General features: G+C 41.9%; 1 protein-coding gene across 1 annotated transcript in view; it reads right to left on the minus strand.

Annotated features, from left to right (window-relative positions):
• Positions 1–17,470, minus strand: part of scube2 (signal peptide, CUB domain, EGF-like 2) — a 138,883-nt gene that overhangs the window by 97,737 nt on the left and 23,676 nt on the right. The gene's annotated exons all lie outside the window — the stretch shown is intronic.

A 17,470-nucleotide genomic window follows, 5' to 3' on the forward strand; every position in this document is an offset into this window, starting at 1 on the left:
TTGGCAGACAATATTAGACCTCAACTGATTTCATTTTCATTGCAGGGGGGTTCAAAATCACTACTGCAGTTTTGCACTCTTGATGGAAAACAATTTCAGTCCTACGCTACCTTCACCAGCACCGTGCCTGAAGGCAATATTAGAATAACGCAGAAGTATTGGGCTGGTCTAAGCAGATGAAGTCCAACCCCAATTAACAATTAATTTTACAAGTGGTGACAAAGATGTAACCTCTTCCTTCATCTGAGGAGTACAATGCTCAGTACTTTCCTCTCTTACTGGAAAAACAAGCAGCACAAATGGCATCAAAAGTAAATTGTGACACCGTAAAACTTCATTGAGTGGCACAGCAGGATAGACTGTGAGAAACAGAGTTAACGGAGAAGTCTAACTAACAAAACAAACACCATCTCCTTCTTACACGGTGCAAACTCATGGGATGTTTAATATGTGCAATTGTGCAATCTGAAGCGATAAAGAATAGGAATCCCCATAGCACAAACATACCCAAACTACAATAACATTCAAATAAGCTTAAGAGTGGAAAGATTACACCGTAGCAGCCAAACACAAGATGAATGTCTTATTTAGGATATATAAAAGAATTACACCAAGTGCAGCACAGTGCACTAGCAAAGGCATTGTTCTCTTTGCATATGATACTAATGAGAAATTTCAGACACTTTTACAAATATGTACAAGAATTAAGTGAACTGACATCATACTGGTAAACAATTTGTGCTATTTGGTGTTGCAACTCTAATAAGTGCAAGTAATGAAAATATAATTACGAACAGTGATACTGCCATTTTTATAATGGGGCATAGGGAGTAACAGGCTCTGCAGTATTGCAGAAGGTAAAGGAATGAGCTCTTACAAATTAGCGCTTAGAGTATGCCAGCACAATGCTACTCCTGAATACGCTGGGTAGAGGTCCATACAGCACCAAGCAATTAACAGAACACTGTGAACACCATACGAAGTACTGTATCAATGTGTACTTCTTACTCCCATAAACCTTCCTAAAGAGCAAACGGGGTGGAAGGAGATCATTTTAGTCACGCTTCAGTTGTTCTTAATGAGATACATTGGTTCTAACACAGTACTAAGTTCACAATTCAGCAACAGGAAATATGATTGTTCACAAAAAAAGGACAAACTTTGTGAATGCTTTCTGCCATAAATTACATTTCTGCTTCAAGTCATTTCATGTGTTAAAGCAGAATAAATATGTTAACTTTATTGTCACTGTTTTTACTGTTTGTCAGGTTTCAGTCTACTTCTGAGTTCTGTTTGAATAGTGCAATGCACATCAGCGTAGTGCCAATATTACCACAAGATTCCTACAGGTTCACACATAATTCATACCTGACACAGCCTGGAAAGAAGTCCCAATCGCCATAGCAACATGCTTCATTAGTGGGGTCTACAGAATTTCAAATGCACCATCTCAAGATAAAATAAAACACATTAAGCTCCAAGAGCCAGGTCCATCATTCAAAGTGATAAGTGCCCCAGGGTGCTTCAGCAGGGGTCTTTTGTTCTGTCTCAGCTGAAGGTCTGAGTTTGACAGCAATGTCGAGATGAATAGTGAGGGAGAGGAGGAACCTCTTTATAGTCAGAAATTTGACTGCTTCAATAAATAACATTTACTGAGCAAGACAAAATCGTTTCTCTTCCCCACATCCCAAATTTTACATGTGCACAGAAGTTTAAACACAGGGACATCAATAAATGCCAGTTCTGTTACTTATCAAAACAAATATCTGATCATAATCTATAGTTATTGCATTTATTCATCAATGTTATTGTATTTTTATGTTATATTTTTAAAGAATATTTAAATAGACTAATTTGTATGGCATGTAGCCAAAGTTGGGTACTTTGTCAAAATCTGTAAGCAAGGTAGCAAATTCAATATTGGTGACTTCTGGACAGTCACAGCTTTGCTCTTGTTGGTCAAACACTGCTATTTATACAAATAAGCAAAGCTACACATTTTGATAGAGAAACAGACAGAATAACAGAATTAAGCCCAAGGCCACAGATAAAAATACTATAATCCCATGTAATAAAAATAGAACTTGGCTTATTAAGCATGGATAAGTTGGAATTTCTTTCAATTTAAACCTGAGGATCTGAGGCTATTGATTTTGATTGCCACACTGCTCTCTAGCCATTAATCCTGTTTCCAAAGGTGGGTAAAATATATATGTATACATACACACAAGCCTATGCCCTGTTCAACGCATCTATCCTCAATACCACTTAATTCTGTAATTGGATTATTGTTTTATTCACCTTATTCCACCACTTCCAAAACCATTACTTAATCTCTTTTTTATGCCTGGACTAGATTTCTTCAATGCCCTCTTATTTCCCATCTATAATACCAACTTGTCCCCACACTTTCTGCCTACAACACGACATAGACTAGGACCTGCTTGGCTATCCTTTTGACATAAGCTTGCTTCATATCCGCCAGTGCCCTGAATTTGAAATCTTAATGCTAATCTACAAATCGTGCTGTAGCCATGTCCCTCTCAATCTCTCCAACCTGCTCTAAGATTTTGCCCCTCCATTGCCCCGTTACCTTCTTCCACTGCTACCCACTCCTCCACCAGTGAGAGAGTCTTCGGTTTTCATGGCTTGTTCTCTGGAACTTCACCTTTGAAACCCTGTTCTACCCCTAAAGACTCTTTATTCATGTTGCCAGGCATTTCCCTGAGTTTCCTATACAGTTTCAGTACTTCTTTCTTTATGCACCACAGCTTTTGGCAATTAAAGTACTATATAACAATGAGCTATTATTACTTTTTTGTTATTCAGTCATCACCATAGTAAGCCAGTGTCAAAGAATAACAATGCCTAGTATATTATAAACAGGGCCATTGGTTTTCCCATTTCACAGGATAACGGAAGCTGAGAAAAACTTTGCCTTTTTTCTGGAATTTCTTTCTCTGAAGCCGCAGTTGAGGCTAAAACATAGTAGGATTTCACAAAGGAGTTAGATATAGCTCTTGGGGCTAAAGGGATCAAAGGATATGCTGGCAAAACAGGAACTGGTTACTGAGTTGATCAGCCATGATCATAATAAATGGCAGAACAAGCCTGAAGGACCTACTCCTGCTACCTTCTATGTTTCTGTGTTCTTACTGTTCACAAAAGACAGGACGGCCTTTGCCTCGATCCCTGATCCGTGCAGAATAACTGATTCCAGCCAGGTTAGCAACTGGAATATTATAATGCGTTTAGCTACCCCAGGTGGGTTGAAGGATAAATCAGTTATGGTTCCCGTACTTAACTATTTGCTTGTAACCCCATGGAAGTACATGTGGTTATTCTCCGACTGAGGGCAGGATGAATTTGACTTCCTCTCATCCCTTCCATAACCATCAATAAAAACAGTCAATAGTTTTATTATTGGAAAAAGGGAGGATAGAGAATTGTTGGAAGATAGAAGAAGAAAATGTTGAAGGTAAAAACTGTTGGAGCCCTTTTGTAGCATAACTGAAACAATGTTAGAAGGTTACTGATGCTGGTGACTAAAGACTTAACACCCGGAAAATAACAATGCTTTTAACAAAACGTTAGAGACATTCCCCTGAAAGGCAGGAAATGAATCACAAGATGGGATAATAAGCCAACAGGGCAGGAAGGCCCTGCATGAAAATAGGGTTGTCTTAGACTGCACTGGCCCCATGATCTAATAGCCCACCAACACTCTGCACAGGCAAGAACCTTAATGCAGTCAAAGAATCATAGAATGCCTATAGTACAGAAGGAGGCCTTTCAGCCCATCGTGTCTGCACCAACCACAATCCCACCCAGGCCCTATTAACCCCATATTCTTATCCTGCTACTCCCCTGACACTAAGGTCAATTTAGCATGCCAATTAACCTAACCTGCACATCTTTGGACTGCAGGACAGTCACCCGTGACTAGCAGCACATATGAAGCCATCCCTCCCAAAATCCACAACGACTTTTACTGAGTGTGGGCAAGCAATTTCTGATGGGATTACATTTGTCTGTGTAGAATGTAGCCAAGCACAGGACGGATTGGATTGCTATTGATGCCCCCTTCCCCTATACCTCTGCTCTCCTGACATGAAGAGGTTTTAAATAATCTGCAGGTGTGCCTGCCACCGTAGGCACGGCATGCTGATACATGACATACTCCTACTTTGAAGAACTATTTTCATATCTCTGGATTGACATACAGCAGCAACAGTTCTGGTTAAGTGCTTCCAAAATTGCTTTAATTTCCAAATAGAAGGTGCGATGCCTGACAGTCAGACTGCAGGCAGCCAGGATTTTTTCATCACTGATGTGCTTTGGCCATGGGAATTTACAGTGGCAGGAAACTGGAAATTAAAACACATCTTTCATTAAAATTTGGATAGAAATTAAAAGGTAAAGTTTGCTTAAGCCAGCTAACAGTCACAATTCAAATGGATTTAAATTATATATTCATTCCACCCCAACGTGTTCCACTGCTATAGTTGCCAACCCTCCCTGACTACAGAGGAGCCCCCGAGGATGGACAATTAATCTCCCAGGCGCTGGCTACTGGCAACCTGGGAGAAAAGACAGAAATAGGGTCTGCTGCTTGCAGACACGGGACCTCTCACAAGATGGTTTATCAAGTTGTGGTATTAAACCATTACTGCTCACAATGCTCTGATGAAGTAATAGTGGTGAGCAGTGGTCAGCACTGCGGAAATGTGGACATGGGCAGTATGGGTGGGTTTGCCATGTTTGGATCAAGTCCAAAAGCAAACAAGAGTTCAGATAGATTCACAAAATATGCTAAGCCACAAATAAAGAATTGATTTAAACATTTTTTTTAAAGAGTTCCCTGCTCAGTTGTCCCTACTCCCCACCCATGACGTAACAAGGGTCAGCTTTAAAAGTCTGGATCCCTATTTACATCTACTTTGCAATGCAGGTTGTCCTCACCATGTGAGTGCATGCCAACATGAATCATGACAGGTCACCTGGCAAACAGAACGCACAGACGCGCGCAGGTGAGTACAGCCTGCAGGGGCAGAGGGTCATGCTTAGGCAGTAGCCTAGCACTGCTCCTGGGGACTGGCCCCTGGCAGGAATCCCCATTGATAGTGGCAGGACAGGAAGATCCCACCAATGGCAGGCTGCTTCTGCCACCACAAAAACATGCCATGGAGGGGGACATAAAATCCCATCCATTGACTGAGTCACTGGGACCAAAGAAGCCATGTCACCATGTCAGAAATATCACACCTCATTATTTCTAGAAGTCACGAACAGACAGCTTGGGGGTTAGAACATAAGAACATAAGAAATAGGAGCAGGAGTAGGCCATCCAGCCCCTCGAGCCTGCCCTGCCATTCAATAAGAACATAAGAACATAAGAAATAGGAGCAGGAGTAGGCCATCTAGCCCTTCGAGCCTGCCCCGCCATTCAATAAGATCATGGCTGATCTGTCGTGGCTCAGTTCCACTTTCCGGCCCTCTCCCCATAACCCTTAATCCCCTCTCTTATCAAAAACCTATCAACCCGCTTCTTGAAAATATTTAGCGAGGCAGCCTCCACCACTTCAACGGGTAGAGAATTCCAGAGATTCACCACCCTTTGAGTGAAGAAGTTCCTCCTCAACTCCGTTCTAAAACGCCCCCCCCTTTATCTTGAGGCTGTGCCCCCTAGTCCTACTGTCTTTTTTGAGCGGGAAGAGTCTCTCCACCTCTATCCTATCCATCCCATTCATCATCTTATACGTCTCAATGAGATCTCCCCTCATTCTTCTAAACTCCAACGAGTACAAGCCTAGTTTATTCAGCCTCTCCTCATAGCTCAACCCCCTCAACTCCGGTATCAGCCTAGTAAACCTCCTCTGCACTCCCTCCAAGGCCAAAATATCTTTGCGCAGGTGCGGCGCCCAAAACTGCACACAGTACTCCAGCTGCGGCCTCACCAATGCCCTATACAGCTGCAGCAAGACCTCCCTACTTTTATATTCAATCCCCCTCGCTATGAAGGCCAGCATCCCATTCGCCTTCCTGACCACCTGCTGCACCTGCAAGCTGGGTTTTTGCGACTCATGCACAAGGACCCCGAGGTCCCTCTGCACCGTCGCCTGCTGCAGTTTTTCGCCACGTAAGTAATAATCCTTCCTACCATTATTCCTACAAAAGTGGACCACCTCACACTTGCCAACATTAAATTCCATTTGCCATTTCCTGGCCCATTCGCCCAGCCTATCTAGAACCTTCTGCAGACTCTCCACACCCTCCGCACAATTTGCCGTTCCCCCAATCTTGGTGTCATCAGCAAATTTCGACACTCTACACTCGGTTCCCTCCTCCAGATCATCTATATAAATGGTAAAAAGCTGAGGCCCCAGCACCGACCCCTGGGGCACTCCACTAGTCACCATCCGCCAATCCGAATAGCACCCGTTGACCCCCACTCTCTGCCTCCTATTTAACAACCAATCCTCTATCCACGCTAACACCCTACCCCCGACTCCATGTCCCCCGACCTTCTGCAATAACCTCTTGTGAGGTACTTTGTCAAACGCCTTCTGAAAATCCAGAAAGACCACATCCACCGGCTCTCCTCTATCCACCCCCTAGACACATCCTCATAGAACTCCAGTAAATTTGTCAGACACGACTTCCCTTTAATGAAACCGTGCTGCGTCTGCTCTATCAAGCAATTCCCTTCTAGATGCCTCGCAATTTCCTCCTTAATGACGGATTCTAACATTTTACCTACCACAGACGTTAAACTAACCGGCCTATAATTCCCCGCCTTTTGCCTGGCACCCTTTTTAAACAACGGCGTAACATTAGCCTTTTTCCAATCTTCCGGCACTTCCCCGGAATCCAGCGATGTCTGGAAAATAACCACCAAGGCATCCACTATCACCTCCGCCATTTCTTTCAGAACCCTCGGATGCATTCTATCCGGTCCTGGGGACTTGTCCACAATCAGCCCCTCCAGTCTGTGGAGCACCGCCTCTCTAGATTGCACAGCACATCTTCAAAGGGAGCTACATGAAAGTAACTTGCATTTGAGAGACCAGTTTTGTCAGCAGAGTCAGAGAGTCTACTGAAACAATGGGCTCTCAAACATTACTTTTCGATGAGAATGGAGACCAATGCCGGAACTATCACCTCACCCGCTACAGAATTGGAGCGGGCAAGGGTCCAACAACAGAAATCTCCGTGCCTCAGGTGGAAATTTCCAGTCTCATCTAAGTAAGGCCTTAAAATCCCGCCTTTTAAGTTAACCCCCTCTATCTGTAACAGTAATGTCTGTCATATTATACTCATTTGTTCTGATATGTGCTATCAATTCATCCATCTTGTTGCAAATGTTCTGTGCATTCAAATAAAAAGCATTTAATTCTGACTTTTTATCACTTTTTTCTTACTCTGGCCTTTATTGTTGGACACTTTATTTTTCATGCTCTGTCCCTTCCTATCACTAGTTATCATAACCATGTTCTTGCCCTGCACTATTGCCCTTTCCTTTCTCCTTTACCTGTCCAAATCTCTCAACCCCACCCCCCATTATTTAGTTTAAAGCTCTCTCCACTGCCAAGTTATATGATTTGCTGTTCAATGATGCACTCACCAGGTACAATGAACCCAGTGCAGTTCAGGTAAGGCCATCCTCTTTCCCCAGTACTGGTGCCAGTGCCCCATGAATTGAGTCCACTGCTTCCATGCCAATCTTTAAGCCACATATCCAACTCCCTGATCTTATTTCATCTAAGCCAATTTGCTCTTGGCTCAGATAGTAACTTTGTCAATCTACTTTTTAATTCAGTCCCTAGCTGTTCATACTCTCTGAACTTTGTACTTAGTCCTACCTATGCTACTGGTACTCATGTGGACCACAACAACTTGACTCTTCTCCTCCCACTCCAGGTTCCTCTCAAGCCCTGAGGAGATGTCTTTAACCCTGGCAGGCAGCACTTTAATTTTACAACTACATTCCGTTACGTCCTAAATTCTATAACACCTATCTGAATCAAATTCCCCATTTATAACTAGCGTTTTAAAGCATAATTGCCACGTTATATATTTTGGCTGAAACAAATTTCTGTAAAATCTTCTAAATTGACAAAAATTACTTTGAAATTGCTTTAGTCTAAATTTGACAAAAGAACAAACATGGTGCCTCCTGCCAATGCAAGATGATCACCGATACCCAATTGTGCACGTGCAGTAATCCAGCAATGTCATACCTGTCAGGCCAGTGGTACAATATAACAGGGATCCAGACCACACATCAGTTTCAGAGAATTTAATCCCCTGTATGGACACAAACCCCCACTACGAACACCTGGGAAAACTCCTCCCAGAGAGTTGGTCTATGTGTTGGGCAGTGAAAAAAGCCCCCGCTGAGGAGCAGTGATATTAAAGCTGCGGCTAGAAGGGAGAGTGTGGTCGGAGGGCAGCTTGAGGTTGGATTGGTGATAGGGAGGTCTTGGAGGTTACAGAGATGCTTCATAGCCCTCTGGGTCAATCTCTTCTCCAAGTTTCTGGGTTGTTTTGTGAAACATGATTATAGAACAGTGGCCTGTGTTAAGGTCACATGTAATTAAACTGTTATAGCTAATATTAACAACAGTTAATATTACATTAAATGCCCAATTTATTATTTCCCTTTCCTAATATTATAAAAGAAGTTTCACACTGGCAGGAGTTAAAGCTTAAAGGTAGTCAAAGAAATCCACACTTCCTGGTTTCTGGACCATAGCAAGCCCCAAGCACCCAAATGCCACCCCATGCTCCTAAATCACCCCCCATGGTCATAAAACCCACCCCATGCTCCTCACTCCCATCCCCATGGTCCTAAACCTCACCCCATATTTATTTTGGAAAATGACCACCAATCCACAGATGTGATGGAGGCGGAGAAAGTGGGAGAATGGGATGGAGTCGTTATAGGGAGGTAGCTGGGAGGCAGTGGGTTTGTAATGAATATTGATGGTCACTCTATCACCAGAAATGGAGACAGAGAGAGGTCAAGGATGGAAAGTGAAGTGTCAGAAATGTTACCTCGATTACAGCTCTCACACTCACTTCAAAGCTCATTAGATTTTGATCTTCCTTCTCCATCTTCAGCCACCCCCCCTTTTTTAAATAGTCCGTACATATTTTTCCTCAATGCAACCTCCCCAAACCCCCTCCCTACTCCCATATCAGACCACTTATCTTTTATTCTTAAAGTTGCTACTTTTTGCAGTTTCTACAATTCTAACACATCTGACTTCCCTGCAGTTTTGATGAAGAGTCTTTGGGCACAAAATGTTAATTCTGTTTCTCTCCTGATAGATGCTGATGGATCTGCTGAGTTTTTCCAGTGTCCCCTGTCTTTGTTTCAGATTTCAGCATCCTTAGTATTTTGTTTGTATCAATCGAGTAACTCTCCTCTGAATCGCTACCAATGCATTTAAGTAAGGAGACCAAAGCTGCACACAGTATATTGAGATACAGACCGGAATTCTACTGCCTCCCCGCCACGGGGATTGGAGTGGAAAGGTCAGTTGACCTCGGGTGAGATGTTCCAGCCTCAGGTTGAGCAAAGCTGTAAATTCCTGCCCGTGGTCCCAACAATACCCTGTACAACTTAAACACAACATCCTTATTTTTATGTTCAATTCCTCTCGTAATAAAGGATAGCATTCCATTAGCTTTCTTGATTAAATGCTGCAACTGCATCATTGATGTGGCACCTTATCAAATGTTTTCTGGGAATCTAAGTACAGTATATCTACAGACTCCCATCTATCCACAGCACATGTTTGTTACGCCTTCAAAATTCTAGTAAATTGGTTAAACATCATTTCCCTTTCATAAAAACATGCTGACTCTTTCCTATTGTCTTGAAAATGTCTACATGTCCAATTATAACCTTTTAATGATTGCTTCTAATATCTTATGATGACAGATGTCACGATAACTGGCCTATAGTTAGTTTCCTGCTTTCTGCCTCCTTCCCTTCTTGAATAGAGGGTTTATATTTGCTACTCTGCAGCCTGATAGATCTTAGCAGCTCCAGCCCGAATGTTGTGCAGGTCTTGCGGAATGTCAATATTCTGCCATTGCCACTTTTAAAGGGTCTGTCACTGGTTAATAAAAATGCCTGCCTGTTGCAGGTGGTAACCCCACTTTAGCATGCAAATTGATATACATCAAACCCCACTCATAGGACAAAATCGATCAGAGTATGCACTGTGCATCCTCTGACCAGTTTCAATGGTAATGCTGGAAAAAAGGCCCAAAGGTTTAATTTGATGACAAATATTATACAGTAATTAGGTAATTATGGTACAGATTCAGATGTGCTAACTGACTAAAGGATGAATGTTATACATTCTGAATTAAAAGCTGCTGCAGGTCATTTTGTGTACAGGCAGATTCTTGAAGTATATGTTCAAGAGTGTAAAATTGATGCCCTATTTCAAAGCATTTAATAAGACAAGAAATCATACAGTTTTGATTACTGTATGTACAAAAAGCCACAACTGTTTTTACACAGATATTTATTTTGTTTGGACCATGGACAGAAAAATTGGTTTATAATTCTATCACCTGTGTAGAGGAATTGGATTGAGTAAGTTAAATATGGAGAGTCGGGTCATGAATGTTACTCTTCATGAATCTTAACCAAATCAGTACCAGTGTGAAAGTAATCTAAATGAACAGCAAAATTGGCCCTGGGTTTTTTGTTAGTGAGCCCTAAAGCAAAGGAAGTGAATTTGTTGTTTACAAGTATGAGTAGCAGGAAAAGAATAGATCCAATTTGTTTAATTCTTAAATGTCATCAATGAAGTGGACATGAAGAAGACAACCACCTTCCCTCAGAAGTGCCAAGTGGATGATCCATCTCAGCCTCATCCTGTGGTGCCTAACTTCATATTTGTCAATCTTCAGCCAGTTTGATTTACTCCACGTGATGTCAAGAAATGGCTGAAAGCCCTAGATACAGCAAAGACTATGGACTCTGACAATATTCCAACAGTAGTACTTGTATTTGAGAATGAGCCTAAGTTGTTCAAGTACATAAGAACATAAGAACATAAGAAATAGGAGCAGGAGTAGGTCATCTAGCCCTTCGAGCCTGCCCCGCCATTCAATAAGATCATGGCTGACCTGTCGCTGCTCAGTTCCACTTTCCCGCTTTCTCCCCATAACCCTTAATCCCCTCTCTTATCAAAAACCCATCAACCCGCGTCTTAAAAATATTTAGCGAGGCAGCCTCCACCACTTCAACGGGCAGAGAATTCCAGAGATTCACCACCCTTTGAGTGAAGAAGTTCCTCCTCAACTCCGTTCTAAACCGCCCCCCTTTTATCTTGAGGCTGTGCCCCCTAGTCCTACTGTCTTTTTTGAGCGGGAAGAGTCTCTCCACCTCTATCCTGTCCATCCCATTCATCATCTTATACGTCTCAATGAGATCTCCCCTCATTCTTCTAAACTCTAACAAGTACAAACCCAGTTTATTCAGCCTCTCCTCATAGCTCAACCCCCTCAACTCCGGTATCAGCCTACTAAACCTCCTCTGCACTCCCTCCAAGGCCAAAATATCTTTGCGCAGGTGCGGCGCCCAAAACTGCACACAGTACTCCAGCTGCGGCTTCACCAATGCCCTGTACAGCTGCAGCAAGACCTCCCTACTTTTATATTCAATCCCCCTCGCTATGAAGGCCAGCATCCCATTCGCCTTCCTGACCACCTGCTGCACCTGCAAGCTGGGTTTTTGCGACTCATGCAGTACAGCTCTGGCACTTCCCCAACATTAGCATTTACCCAACAAAGTAGATTATCCAGGTATGTTCTGTCCACAAGAAGCAGGACAAATCCAACTCAGGCGATTTCTGCCCCATCAGTCTCCTCTTGATCATCAGCAAAGTGATGGAAGCTGTCGTCAACAGTGCTATCAAGTTGCAGTTACACAATAATAACCTGCTCACTGACACTCAGATTGGGTTTCACCAGGGCCACTCAACTCCTGATCTCATTCCAGCCTTAGAGCAAACATGGGCAAAAGAACTGAACTCCAGAGGTGAGGTGAGTGATTGTCCTTGACATTAAGGCAGCATCTGACCGAGTGTGACATCAAGGAACCTTTGCAAAACTGGAATCGAGGGGGAAAGCCCTTCACTGGCTTGAGTCATAGCTAGCACAGAGGAAATGGTCATGGTTCTTGGAGTTCAGTCATCTCAGTGCCAAGACTTTGCTGGACTTCATCAGGATAGTTTCTTAGGCCCAGACATCTTTAGCTCCATAATATAGTCAGAAGCGGGAATCTTCACTCATGAACGTGCAGTGTACAATATTGCTCACAATTCCTCAGATCCTGAAACAGTCGATGTGGGTGGCACAGTGGTTAGTACTGCTGTCTCACAGCACCAGGGACCCAGGTTCGATTCCCAGCTTGGATCACTGTGTGTATAGAGTCTGCACATTCTTCCCGCGTCTTTGTGGGTTTTCTCCAGATGCTCCAGTTTCCTCCCACAGTCCAAAGATGTGCGGGTTAGGTGGATTGGCCATGCTAAGTTGCCCCTTAGTGTCAGGGGGACTAGCTATTGTAAATGCATTGGATTATGGGGATAGGGCCTGGGTGGGATTGTGGTCAGTGCAAACTCGATGGGCCGAATGACTTCCCTCTGCACGGTAGGATTCTATAATTCTATGATTCTAAATGCAGCAAGATCTGGACAACATTTAGTCTTGGGACTGTTGGTGACATGTAACATAATAACCACTTCCAATAAAGAGAATCTAACCATCTGTGATTGACAATCAATAACATTATCATCGCTGAATCCCCCCATTATCAACCCTTCCTGGGGGTTACCATTGAACAGAAACTGAACTGGCCCAGTATGTTAATACTGTGGCTACAACAGCAGGTCAGAGGTTGGGACTTTGGCAGTGAGTAACTCACTTCCTGACTTCCCAAAGTCTGTCTGCTATCTAAAATTATTAATTAATTATTATTAATTAAAATATTTTTTAATTTATTGTATTTTATTAATTAATTTAATTTAATTTTAATTAAAACACTTGCCTGGCTGAGTGGTTGAAAAGCTTGACACCATCCAGGACAAAATTGCCTGTTTGATCAGCATCTGACCCACACATCTAAAATACTCGCCCCTTCCATCACCAATGCACAGTGATAGCAAAGTGCACCATCCACCATATAACTGCAGCAACTCACCAAGGTTCTTTTGACAGCAAGCTGTATCATCTCAAAGGACTAGGGCAGCATGCACATGGGGACATCACCACCACCTACTCATTTCTGTGACTGTCAGACACCACCCTGATTTGAAAATATATCACTATTCCTTGTCACTGGGTCAAAATCCTGGAGCTCTCTGCCTAAAAGCATTAAGGGTGTACCTTAACGTCACCACCAGTGTTCATCACCGCCTGGCATGGTAAGATGACTGACTTCACTATGAGTCTGTCATCACCCTGTTAATACCAATTTCAACAAGTTCAAATCAGTCTAATTGATGCAGTAATGGATAGATGAAAAGTGAGCAGATATCATAAAAAACAATACATATAGTCAACTTAATACTTTTTATTAAGCAAACAGTAAAGTTATCTCTGCACAGTTCAATATTGGTCATAATTTGTTTCTGTCCCATACAGTACTACTGAGGATCTAATAACAGCTGAACCTGAGCCATAGGTTCATTCTTAGTGACCTTTCCTAGCACTTTAACCAAAAGCATATGATCCCGCAGTCATGTGAGCAAGTCTTCCCACACAGTATTTTCAAGGATTGTGAGAGATGGCAAGAGGGCCTGTGAGATTTCATCATACTTTGGACTGATATTGTTGCACACTTGCATGTTCTAAACCAACACTGCTCTCCCTCACAATGAACATTTCATTCTGCAAGTTCATTTTTTAAACCGTAAAGTTAAAACAAGTAACCACGTGGGTATATGATCAACTCTTCTCTCAATGTTCTCTTAACTGATCGTCTCCTTAAAACTAGAGATGCAGCAGTGGAGAAAGAAAGTCACCTTACTGTAGATAATAGCGTCGGTTGTGGCTCTGTTGCTAACACACAAGATCTGGTTAAAGTCCCAGTCCAGATCCTAAGCACAAAAATCAAAGCTGAAATTCTAGTGCACTACGGAGGGAGCACCGAACTGCCTGAGATGCCATCTTTCAGGTGAGGCCCATTTGCTTGCTCGAGTGGATATATAAGATCCCTGGTGATACTTCAAAGAAGGACAGAAGGGTTATCCCTATTGTCCTGGCCAATATTTATCCTTCAAACAATATCACAAACTACACATTATCTGGTCACTGTCAGAATGCTGCTTGTGGGAGTTTGCTGCCCACATATTGCCTGGTGCATTTCCTACATTACATCAGTGACTTCACTACAAAAGTATGTAATGAATTGGCAAAAAGTACTTTGAGATGCCTGAAAATCCCTATATCAGGGGTTCCCAAAGAGTGGGTCAGGGTTCAATCATTTGGGGTCATAAGCTCAGAGGCAGCAATGGTGACCATCCAGTGGAATCTCTGGTGGGATATTTCTGGGATCGGTCCTGAGACTCCAGTACAGACACATTCGATTCTTAGCTCTGAGGCCTTACCAGACTCTTCAAAATGGTTGTGGGCAAAACCGTTGATTCCTGCTTGACAACTCCCCTCCCCCATGCAATAACTCCACTCCATCTCACTCACTCACTCGTTCTGAGGTCACATTAATTTTCAAGCATTAGATGGGGATATTTGAGAAGCACTGCACCATAGAAGTGAAAGTCTTTTTGAAAATAAGCAAGACCACTTGTGAAAATGAATTTGTTTCAGTGCTGCAAGTGAAAGGATCAACATTGGGAACGGAAACCAAATTTACCAGTTCTACTCGGATTCAGTCTCATCTAATCTCCTTAAATAACTTGTCTTATGATTCATTGATGCTCATACTTTGTAACAGGACACGAGAAGTGTGAAGAATTTATTTTTGGCAGTCATTGCTCATGGGCTGGCGAGGACAGTGTCTATCTCTGTAAATTATTGCTGAAATTCATATCTGGAGGGAAATTTTAATCTCTTGACTTAAAGACAAATGATAAACTGGGTGTAGAGCAAATAGACTGAATAATTACTTCCCTAATGCTATCATCAGCTGCCTCAGTCCCATCTCCCATTCAAATAAATCTTTAACAACTCAATCAGCGAAGCAATCTGATGGGGAAATGCTGGAAACACCCCTTCATTTCTGGGTCTGGATTTTCGATGCACATGGTATCACACCACATCACAAAAAGAACGAGATGCTTTTATTTTTGTCCTTAGGCATAGGAAGCTCCAAGTTCACTAAATGTTTGGGGGGATGGGATAAAGAATTCAGCAGCTTTTAGCTTCTCCTGGAGATTGACCAGTAAGAGCTAACGTGATATGTTGCAGCAAATGGGAAACTAATGTATATAATTCACTAAAGAAAATGTGGAATAGAAACAGAAAATGCTAGATAAACTCATAAGTTCATGTTTTGAGTCCATATGGCCTCTTTGTTCTTCAGTTGAAAGCCAGAGGCAGTTGGAGGCAGACAATGAAGCAGCAAACACTTCTCTCTCAGATCTGCCAGAGCAAACTAAAGAGAAACCAGTTCCTTTGGCTTTGCTGTAAGAAACTCCCTACAATGGCGTAATGGTTCAAACAGCCAGTGCCAAAGATCTAAAGAGCAACCAGATAAAATTTAGAGAAATGAAGAAAGGTTTCCAGAAGATCTGGAGTTGAAGGGAACAAAGAAGAAACTGGGAAATAGAGCAGGATTTTGTTCAGGGACACCGGACAAAGCTGAGAAGAAATTGATTGGTAAGAGTACTGGAGAGAGGTTTTCTAAAAGTAATCCTAAAGTTTGTGATATCTTAATGTACTGACTAGCTATCAGAATTGGTGTAATAGTGAAAACCTGAAAGTGTTAATATGAAATCCTGGCATAGATTTACTGCTAAAAGTGGAGTGGAAGCACTGATGAAAAGAGTCTTTTGGAAAACGTGAACTGGAATTTGGAATGCAGATTGCTGAGTGAATATATTACCATGAGAGAAGATTTTAAAGCATATTTTGGGAGTGGAGTTTGGAAACTCTCAGATGATAATCATCTGTGAAGATTCTGAGGAGAAATCCACAAAACTAACTTTGTGTGCTAATGAGACCATTGTAGCTTCAAATGGACTTTGTCATCCATGTTAATCTTAAAGCCTGTGTAGATTGATTAAGTTTAAAGAGAAGTCAAGGAGTATGATATAATTCATTTTTCATTTTTAACTAATGTTTTTGTTCTCACTGTTAAAGCTATTAGCGGTCCTGTGACTCTGTTCCTCCATGCTTGATAAAAATCAACAGAAAACATACTTCTTTTAAAGCTAATAAAGTTGATTTTATGTCTTGAATTTTCATCAATCTAGTACCATCCTAATTATACAGGCATTCATGCTTTGAGGGTGTGTTTTATAAGTTCGTAAGTCCATAAGATAGAGGAGCAGAATTAAGCTATTCAGTAAATTGAGTCACTCCAAAATTCGAACATGGCTGATAAAATCCTTATCCCCATTTTCCTGCCTTCTCCCCATAACCGTTCAACCCACTACTAATTAAAAATCTGTCTAACTCCTCCTTAAATTTACTCACTATCCCAGCATCCACCACACTTTGGGGTAGCAAATTCCACAGATTCACAACCCTTTGGGAAAAGTAGTTTCTCCTCAACTTTGTTTTAAATTTGCTATCCCTTATCCAAAGACTATGACCTCTCATCCCAGAATGCCCCACAAAAGGAAGCATCCATGTTCACTTTATCTATAACTTTTATCATCTTGTATACCTCAATTTGATTTCTTTTAAATTCCACAGAATATAGGCCTAATCTGTTCAAGCTCTCTTTATGATTTTGTAATAAATTGAGAAACTTAAGTGAAGAGTAAAGGGCCAACCACTAAGTTTACAACAAGTAGGAATATAGGCAGTGATGGTTAGATTAGGGATTAATATGAGTTCAGAACCATGCAGGAGAAAAGGAAGGCTGGGAGACACTTGATAGTCCTGAGTTGTTGGGAAAGAAAAATAATTGAAAATGACAAACAACACAGAAGGTAAAATATGTATAGCTTGTGGAGCGAACACAAAAGGAGCAACAACTTCACACATAACAAACAATACATTGCTGACAGACAAGAAAAGTTGAGAAAAAGCAGTTAGAGGCTAGAACTGTGAGATTGTTCACCCATCAGTCAACTAGTAACAACTTTTCAGTAACACATCTTAACCCAGAAGCTCGTAAGGTTTGTTTGGTTTGTACATATACATATTTAAATCAATTGCTATACAATATTGTAGTAACGAGACATGATTTCCACAGAGCGGAACCATGAAACAAGTAAGCAAAGGAACTGCCACTGTTACTGCCTACTTGAATAAT

The sequence above is a fragment of the Carcharhinus amblyrhynchos genome, chromosome 6, assembly GCF_965287045.1.
Source record: "Carcharhinus amblyrhynchos chromosome 6, sCarAmb.v2.hapA, whole genome shotgun sequence".
Lineage (NCBI taxonomy): Eukaryota > Metazoa > Chordata > Chondrichthyes > Carcharhiniformes > Carcharhinidae > Carcharhinus > Carcharhinus amblyrhynchos.